Source organism: Echinops telfairi, unplaced genomic scaffold, assembly GCF_000313985.2.
Source record: "Echinops telfairi isolate 266 unplaced genomic scaffold, ASM31398v2 ScPeMD7_2;HRSCAF=8, whole genome shotgun sequence".
NCBI lineage: Eukaryota > Metazoa > Chordata > Mammalia > Afrosoricida > Tenrecidae > Echinops > Echinops telfairi.
Window position 1 is genome coordinate 6,403,343 of NW_022103898.1, and position 10,171 is coordinate 6,413,513.

The following is a 10,171-nucleotide window of genomic DNA, read 5'->3' on the forward strand; positions in this document are numbered from 1 at the left end:
GTGTGTGTGTGTGTTGTGAGGGGGGGGTATCTTCCCGTCAAGTCATCAGGGGAGGAGCCAGCCTTCAGCGGGGCAGGAGCTCAGTGGAACTGTGTCTTTTTGTTGCCTTGTAGCTAATGGCAGGATTGCCTTCTGTAAACTGCAAGTGGTAGGCATTTGTGTCTTATGACAGAGACCCAAAGTCCCCATCGTAATTCTCCCAAGTGTGTTGAATGCCAAGTGCTCCGGGCGGTGGGAGCTATAGATGCTCTGGCGGTACAGTGGGTGCAGCCTTGGGCCAGTAAATGCGAAGGCCGGGGTTCAAACCTATCGACCCCTCCCTGGGAGAAATAGGAGGCTGTCTGCAGCCATAAAGATTTATGGCCTTGGCACTTCTATGGGGGAAGTTGTACTTGACCTACTGGGGAGCTATGGGCTGGAATCAACGTGATGCCAGTGGACTTGAGTGTCTTTGGGGGAGGGAGGTTCAGGTGGTAATGATGATGCTTGGCTCCTAGAATGCTCCGTGCTCCTGGAAGGACACAGCTCAGAGCACTTTGAGTGGGAGCTGAGAGCAGCCCTCCCAGAAGGGCGTCAACAACCCCACGTAGTGTGTGTACGTGGGCGGGCAGGGAGGGCTTTCACCAGCCAGGTAGGTGCTTAAAACGAACATAAACTTATTTCCTCCCTTTAGTGCGGTATAGTGGCAAAGGAGACCCAAATTCAAATATGTTTTATAGAGACAGCTTTATTAAGTCATGAATAAGACAAGACCAAATAGTGCATTTTCAGGGTGATGGAAACCATCCGCCTGGGGCCCTCTTGTTGTCAGTTGTCCAGTCCGTTCGGACTTCTGGTCACTCTTTATACGACAGAGCTGCAACACTGCCCTTTCCCACCCCACCTCGTCTACTTCAACAGCCGGGGTGCCCTTTCCCGGGGACTGGCCTCTTCTGCAGGGGCCCTGGTGGCGTAGTGGTTAGGAGCTGGGCTGCCGAGCACAAGATTGGCGGTGCTAAACCACCAGCCAGCCTCGAGGAAGAAAGATGAGGCTTTCTACTTCTGTGAAGAGTTACTGTGCCTGAAGCCCACCGTTCTCCCTGTCCTAAAAGGTCACAATAAGTCAGTGAGTCTGTTTTTCCGTTTCATTTTTTTTTCTTTGTCTTACTATCAAAAGGAGCATTCTGGCTGTCTACTTCTTCCAAGACAGATTTATTTGTTCACCTGGCAGTCCGTGAGACTTTCAATATCCTTCTCCTGCATCATAGTTCAAATGCACCGATTCTTCTTCAGTCTTCAAATGAAATTCTTGACAACTTCTTCCCCCCCACCTCCATTTATTGTGATTTTTCCTATTGATCCATTTGTGAGGCTTTGAGTTTTCTTTCCATGGAGTTGCCATCCATACTGAAGGCTGCAATCTTTGATTTTTACCAGCAAACAAGGTTGTGTCATCTGCAGCTTGTAACTACGCCTCTGTCCAGCCCTGAAGCACGTCTTTCTTACAGAGCAGCCAGTCATGATCTGCTCAGCACACCGATTGAGTCAGTATGATTAAAGGATACAACCCCAATGCACAATACTTGGTCTAAATACTGCTTCCACAGGAACCCAGTTAACAAACCAAACCCAAACCCATGCCATCGAGTGGATTCTGACTCACTATGACCCCGTAGGGCAGGGCAGAACTGCTGGTGTGGGTTTCCAAGCCTGTGACCCTTTATGGGAATAGCAGCCTCCCCTGTCACTCACAGAGTGGCTGAGGGTTTTGAACAATCGACCATGGGGTTAGCAGCCTCGCAGGCAACCACTATGCCACCAGGGTTCCTTGAACATAATTAAGGATACTGGAATTCCCATTCTTTGCCAGGTTAGCCAGAGTTTGTCTTGATCCATTCAAACTGATGTCTTTCCCAAATCAATAAAATACAAGTAAAACAACTTTCTGGTATCCTCTGCTCTCATTCTAGACCAGCGGTTCTCAACCTGTGGGTCTCCACCCCTTTGGGGGTCGAACGGCCCTTTCACGGGCTCTCCAGATTCATCACAGGAGCAAAATGACAGTGATGAAATAGCAAAGAAAATAATGTTATGGCTGGGGGTCACCAGCCATGAGGAGCTGTAGGAAGGTTGAGAACCACTGTTCTAGATCCATCTGACATCAGCGATGACAATCCTCCTGCCATGTCCTCTTGAGTCCAGCTTGAGTATCTGGCAGCTCGCTATCCATGTGCCGCTGCAGCCTTTTAAGATTGCCTTCAGCCAAACTTTACTTGCACGCGACACGAAGATCACTCCATAATGTCCCCATTCTGTGAGGGCCCCGTTCTTGGGAATGGGTGTGAAGATGGGTCTCTTTCGGTCATTTTTGGTATCACCGAGACTAGTCTTCCAAAGTCCTTGCCAGAGACGAATAGGTACTTCTGGCGCTTCAGCAGATTGTGGCAACATCTGTGGTAAACTCACGGGTCGAGTGACCACGATCACTCCCAGAGTTCCCATTTAGAGTCTTTATTAGCTGGTGCCAGTGGAGGTGGAAGGACCAAAGATCTCTCTAGCCCCAGGAGCCCCTCACTATTGCAAGGGATCAGCTTATAAAGGTGAAAACCACAGCCCGGATGAATAAGTGGAGGGTCTGGGTTTTTTCTACACAACCATGCAAGCGAGTTGCAGAAGCCGAAACAAGCGTTCATTACAGAAACCGAGGGCGGCACGTTCCAGGAACAGTAGGGATTACGAAGGACTTTCTGACTGCACTGTGATGGTAAAGAGTCTTATGGACAAAATATCGAACAATACAGGAAGCATCCAGAGAAGATGGACGGGGGATACACAGTCACTAAACCCGATCATGGACGTTCTGACCACTCAGCACAGGCTGAGAACACAGGCAGGGAAGGGTCAAAAGGAGTTTAAAATAAAACCTTAAAATGCCATTCCTTATGTCAAGCCAGCATCAACAATTTCTGACAGTAAATTCTCAATTCTTGCATTCTTATATTTTTCTAATGCCTTCAGTGCTGTTTGGATGTCTTTTTTCAATACGACTGGTTCTTATTTTTAAGTGCTGAACAGAAAAAGTGTGTTTATTGAAGGGGATATTTTGGAAAAGAACTCCAGAGGACCTTTGTTAATCCAGGTTGACTAGAGAAACAAATCCATAGACACTTATCTGTTTAAGAGATGGCTTTATATCAAAGAGCAATTGTATATTGAAGAAACATCCCAGTTCCGTCTAGATCAAATGCTTAAGTCTGGTATTAGCCCATATGTTCGATACTAGTCCATAAATTCCTCTTCACACTCGCCAGCACATGCAATGATGCCTAATGCAGGAAGATCACAGGCCAGTAGGTGGAAAGCCTTGTGGATCCAATGGTGGTAGAAGCATACCTGGACTCTGGCTGCCATCAGCGTGGCCCCATGTGGCTTGTCATCAGGAATGTGAAGCACAGAGAGAGTGGGTCTGGCCTCCAGTGAGCTATTTATCTCTGTTCCGCTTCCAAATAAGGTCATCAAGCTGTGACCTGATTGACAGGCTAAACTCCACCCCTTCACTCTTAATACTCTCAAGTTGAGAGGAGATTATGTAACTACCACAGGGCCCCTTCCAGGAAAAAAAAAAATCTAAACTCATGGCTGTCTAGTCTATTCTGACTAATAGCAGCCCCACATGACAGGGCAGAACTGCCCCCTGTGAATTTCGAAGACCGTAATTCTCTGCGGGAGTAGAAAGCCTCGTCTCTCTCCTGAGGGGTGGCTGGTGGTTTCCACCTGCTGACCTTGTGTGACCTTGTGGTCAGCAGCCCAACTCGTAACCACAGAGCCACCTTCGCTAGTCTAAAAACCACAGAGCCACCTTCGCTAGTCTAAAAAGCCAATATCATTGATTCTTGATCATACACCACTTCTTGAAATGATCGGGTATCGACTAGTTCTTTTTGGCCGGCGACTCTGTGAGTCCCTCCCATCTTCTCCTGATGCGCCTCCATGCTCCCTGTATCATTCAACATTTTGTCCATAGAATTCTGCAAGATGGCAACTCGAGGCTTGAAACATTTTGGATGCCACAGCTCATCAGGCCTTCAGTAATTAGTACTCAGTGCACAAAATTTGTCCTTGAGGTGTCCTCTAAATCCAGGTGAGATACGCTCAAGGTCATATTCGGAATCTCATGGAATTGTTTGTTTTCTGCGGCTTCGACGCGAACTTATATGTGAGTGATCTGTTTCACAGCAGGCCTTGTTTGGGCTCCGCCGTCGTCTCTTGTCATTGCTGTTCTTGTTAGATGCCGTTCCGTCAATTCCACGTCATAGGGACTTGGTGCACGACAGAACTTTACCTATGCACACCGAAATTTACCTCCGAACACCGAGGGTGCCATGAGATTGCAAAAGGAAGTGGGCAGAATGGTGGCAATGAAGTTGATCGGACTTATCTATGAGGTAGGTCCGGAGGTGACAGGGCCGGTTCTCCACACTCTGCAGGGGGAGCAAGGGGTTGTATGACTATGGTGAATAAAGTGACTACACCCCATGGACTTCAGACCCACCATGCCTGTAACGTAAGAATTATTTAGCAAACTGACGCGAGCTAGTGGAAAACACAGGGAGATCATGCCTACCTCTCGGGACCTGGTTTCCCGTGAGTTAAGCATTCGTTCTCTGGTTCCTGGTCATGGAGGAAGTCCATGTCAAACACTGCGTGCACACAATCTAAAGAACAGAGATCTCGGAGACCACTCGTGACAAAGAACACAGGATTTCCAAGCAGAGCTTAGGAGAATCACTAAGCAAATAAAGAGCATCCCTGATGGGGGGAAAAACCTGACTTTCAGAGTTAACGCATTACAGTATTCAACATGTCAAAATGTCAACCAAAAATGGCGAAGCACACAAAGAAACAGGCAAGTAGGACCGAGTCACAGGAGAAAACAACAGAAAGGGGTTTGAAGACATACAGACACTGGTTTATTAGAGAAAGGCTTTACATGACTTCTTGGATATGCTCAATGATTCAAAGGAAATCATGGACCAAAACAGCAACAATAACCCTGAAACATCAGGAAAATGGTGTGTGAACAATGGAGCATATCAAGAAAAACATGGGAATCAAACAAAAAAAATCTGGAGCTGAAAAGTAGAATAATAGAAACGAACAAACAGATTTCCATATGAGATGTGAGCAGGCTGAAGAAAGATTCCATGAGTTTGAAAACAGGTCAATTGAAAGTAGACAGTTTGAGGAATATAAACCAAAAAGAAAAAAAAATTTAAAACATTAACTGAGTCTTAAAGAGGAGAGAAAATGGTAGAAAGCATATTGGAATCACTAATAGTCAACAAACTCCCCACATTTGATAATGGAAACGAATCCACCTATTCAAGAAGTTCCACAAACTCCAAGGAGCATAAAGGCAGAAGTCCACACCGAGTTATAATCACATTGTCAAGAGGCAAGGAGACTTTCTGAAGCAGCAAAGCCAAATTCACTGTCATCCAGTGCCGCCTTTTACCGATGAGCTCCATCACAAACCCGGTCAATGGTCAGAGGGAATTCTTGGGAAGCTTCATCCACTGGGGACCCTGCAGGTGGACTGTGGGTTTTTACTGTCACCCATAGCTACTTTCTTGCTCAGGGTCTGCCTTTCCTTACCTGGACGGGAAACGGACTGAGCCACACCTGCCTTATTCACAGGAAGGGTTGTAAAACGGAGGATGGATTAACAACCAGCATTCAAAAGAAAAGAAAACAAAATCTAGCCAGAGAAATCTAATTCTCCCAGGGATTTCAAATCTGTCAGCATGCATTTAAAAACACACAAACTCTTCTTTAAAAGTTAAAAATTGAAAGCATCACGTTTGCTCCTAGCACCTCAGCTGGGCAGCAGGCAGAGCAGCAGGGACCAGGCAACCCAACTTCAAGAAAGCTCTGGGTGCCCCAGGGTGCGCAGGCATCCCACAAGCTAGCACCCTCCCCACAGGCAACTTGCCCAAAGGAAGGTCGGCTGGGCCGCAGGAGCGTGAGGGAGGAGCCCAAGAGGAGATGAGCGAGGTTCTCAGCGAGTGGAGACGAATCAAAAAGGCAGGTGGAAAGGACAACTCTTCAGACAGAACTGTGGCAGCAAACGGAAAAGGGGGAGCAGGGGGAACACAGGCTGAAGTCGCTCACCAAGAAACCGGAGAAGCTTCACCTGCACAAAGTGGAGAGAGGAGACTGAGGCGAGTCCAGCCTCTGCTGAAGCAGGAGAGAAAGAAGCCAAGTCTGATGCACGTTTATTTTCATGTCTTCTCCTGTTATCACCCTGCTTGTACCATCCAGAGGAATGGGGTTATCAACTCTTCTGTAAATGCAAGTTTTGTAGTAGCTCCAGAAACATTTTTAAGAAGGAGGAAATCTCACTTCATCCCATTTTTTTAAAGTGTAAGTGACTTTTTAAAATTTTAACTACACCTCGGGTGGCTCTAGGACAGCTCTGGGGTCTCAGCAATATTGATTCCTCCTGAGGGCTTTGAGAGAGAGGGTTCCACGTTTCTCCCCTAGCTTCTGGGGCTCCCGGCAATCCCTGGCCTTCCTTGGGTTGTAGCTCGTCACCCTCTGTTGTCGCCTGGCCTCTCTTTCTCTTGCAGCAAACTCACCAAAGTAACTCCGTTCTGTTGCTTCCCCCTCCCTTCTCAGAAAGCCCCATAGGCGGTTGCTCCCAGAATGTACCCCGTACGCCCTGAAACCGGATGTTGTCATTAATCTTGCTATTCTTTGCCGTTGCTCTTTTTGTGAGGTTGTAATTAATCCATTAATTTTGCTGTTCTTACTTTCGACATGCTTGCTTGCTTCCATGAAAGGTGCTCAACGGATGAGCCAAATGATTTTTGCGGTTTCTGCCTTTATACGCTTGCTGGTAATTTCACTCAGGGCTGCAGCATCGGAGAACGCGTTAGTTTCCCTGCACTTGACCGGCCTTAATAAAGACTCCTACATTTTCAAGACACAATAGTGTATTTGAACACACAGCTCTCTATCTCTTCTTATCTTTTGTGAGGACACCACTCAGATAAGATCAGGACTTACTCAATTCATGCTCACTTCCCTGATACCCTGTCAAAGATCCCATGTCCACGCAGGTCCACACTCACAGGTCCCAGGTGAAGACATCAGACTATCTTTTGTGGGGGACACAGTTCAATACTGAACAGATCATTTTAGGGTAAAGGGGATACTTGGGACACAGACATCCCCCAGGCTCTCTTTCTCTGTATACCCATTGGACAGTCTTTCTGTAACCCTGGCAGGTATGTCTCCCAGTTTGAAAGGCCCTGGCCAAGGCTGACCCCATCTCTTGCTGGGTTGACCCATGAGTGTCCTTGTCTCAAGCTTGCCCACCTTGATGGCGATCCTGAGCGAGGGGTTGATTACAATGTGTCCCTGATCTTGCCACACTCCTGCTCCCCTCTTTCCACCGAGGGAAGTTCAAAGTCCTTATCAAGGCCCTCAAGTACCGCCTCTGGGAATCTTGCCCCCCTCCAACCCACCCTGGACCCCAGATGGCCACCACATTGCTCTTTCCTTAGGGAAGCCCCCTGGGCTGCCTCTTTAGCACATCTTGAACTTGCCCTTTATGGCACTTACCAATATTGGAGAAAAAGAGAAAAGAGATTGAAATCATTAATTTCCCTGCCTATCTTATTCACTGGGCAAGTGGCATGCCTGTTTGGGTTGGCATGGGTTTGTTGGATGAATGAAGGGATGGCAGAGCGAATGAATGCTAATGTAGCACCTTTTCCCATGCCCGGTCTCCCAAGCCACCCCCCCTCCCGCCCCACCAACACACACACACCCAGACTTGCATGTTTTCTTCACTTGTGGGCTCACTTTGCTCCAAGGCTCCATTGCAGTTATCACTGGTCTTTTGGGCAGGTGGGTTACTCAGTGTGCTGGCACCCCTGTGAAGCGGTTCACTAGGGATTAGTAAGTTGCAAACCCAGGTTTCCCAAGCCCCCCAGCCCCCGCCAGGGACTGCCAATTTGAAGAGTCTTTGGATTTGAACTCTCGGTCATGATTCTAATGAGAGTTTACACAGCGCAATGGTTTTCCAGTCAACAACTCACACCCATTTTGTGTCTTGATGTTGTTTGTGGTGACCGCAATGCAACAGTGAGTGCCCTTCCCCCGCCTCCCTGTGCTTACCCTTTCCATCTGGCCTGCTGAACGCTCTACCTGGACAAATGCCACCCTTTTAAAAAGGTTTTATTATTGGTCTATAATTCACATATCCTACAATTCCATTTGAATTGGGTGCTGGAGAAGAATATTGAAAGTACCATAGACTGCTAAAAAGACTTGCCTATCTGCATTGGACAGAGCTCAACCAGAGTGCTCCTTAGAGGCGAAGATGGCGAGACTTCATCTTACATACTTTGGACATGTTCTCAGGAGAGACCAGTCCCTAGAGAAGGACATCGTGTTTGGTCAAGTAGAAGGGCAGCGAAAAAGAGGAAGGCCCTTATGACAGTTACGTAATCGGTTGTCAACTTGAGACTATTAAGAGTGAAGGGGTAGAGTGAAGGCTGTCAATCAGGTCACAGCTTGATGACCTCATTTGAAGGTGCTAAGGAGATCCATAGCTGCTGGAGACAGGACACATGCTCACTTGCTGTGAGACATTCCTGTGGACAAACCACATGGAGCTATGCTGATGACAGCCAGAGCCCTGGAACTAGAGGAGCCACGTGGAGACACATGCCAGCGCTAAGGTGTTTCCACTGCCGCTGGATCCACAAGACTTTCCTCCCACTGGTGCGTGATCTTCCTGCATTCTGCATCATCGCATGTGTTGCATGAGTCTGAAGAGGAAATTTACAGACCGGTATCGGATATATGAGCTAATATTGGACTTCATGTGGAGGGCTGGGATGCTTTCTCAATATACAGTTGCTCTTGTCTATAAAGCTCTTTCTTGTACATATGTAAGTGTCTATGAATTTGTTTCCCTAGTCCAGCCGGACTCACACAGCCTTCAAGGAGATGGGCTGACTCTGTGGCTACAACGATGGGCTCAAACACAAGAATGAGGCAAACTGACCAAAGGGACGCCATTTTGCTGACTGCTGGATGACCTGCCTCCTTCCCCCTCCCTTCTCAGAAAGCCCCGCTGGTGATTGATTTTAGAATGTCCTCTTATCTTGTTATTTTTCAGTAGTGTTCCTTTTGATGTTGTAAGACGAAAGTTGTGATTACTTTTGTTATTCTTCAATGCTGTTTCTTTTGATGTTGTAACCAGGGTGTTCTTAATCTTACTATGGTTTTTGTAACAGATGTACCCTGCTTTGATCTAAAGATCATTCTATAGGGAAGTCCCTGATAAGTGGGGTTTTGCCTATATAAGCTGACTATTATCTCTACATTGCACTTCAATCTAAAGAATAGCTTTAGATTCTTGCAGTCCAGTTAACCGAGTAAAGACTCTTCTAAATGTTAAGACATTATAGTGGCTGTCATTTATTTGAACCTGCAACAAGGACAATGGTTAGGATGGCCCGGGACCCAGCAGGATTGTGTTCTATCCTGCACAGAGCCTCTATTCATTGAAACGGAGTCTATGGCACCTCACAACAGCAATTCAATAGTTCGATCATTTTACGAACAGTTGTACAATCGCCACCACAATCCACTTTAGAATGTTGTCTTCTTTCTTGTGCTCATTGTTATTAGCTCCTCATCTCCCCCAACCTTCCCTCACCATATCCCCAAGGAGCCATTAATCCAGTTACTGTCTCTATCCCAGATTTTGTATACAGAGGAACATGCAAAACCAAAACAAAACCAAAAACCATCAACAAAAAGAAAGTAATAACAGTAGCAAAGTAAAACAGAAAAACCTCAATAGAAAAGAAACCATAAAGTATAAGAAAACACTAGAACAAATTTAAAATAGGTCAAAGGGTGATCAAATGTTAAGGCGTTAGATGTTAACCAGTTACATCAGCCAATAATCCACTTTCCAGTGTACGGTGCATGATAGCAAGGTGGTTCACATCCCTGGTCTATTGTCAGAGAATTCACAGGAGGCTTAATGCACATGTATGTCCCGTTTACTTTTTAAAAAAATCATTTATTGGCGACTCGTACAACTCTTATCACAATCCATCCATCCATCCATTGTATGTCAAGCACATTTGTATATTTGTTGCCCTCA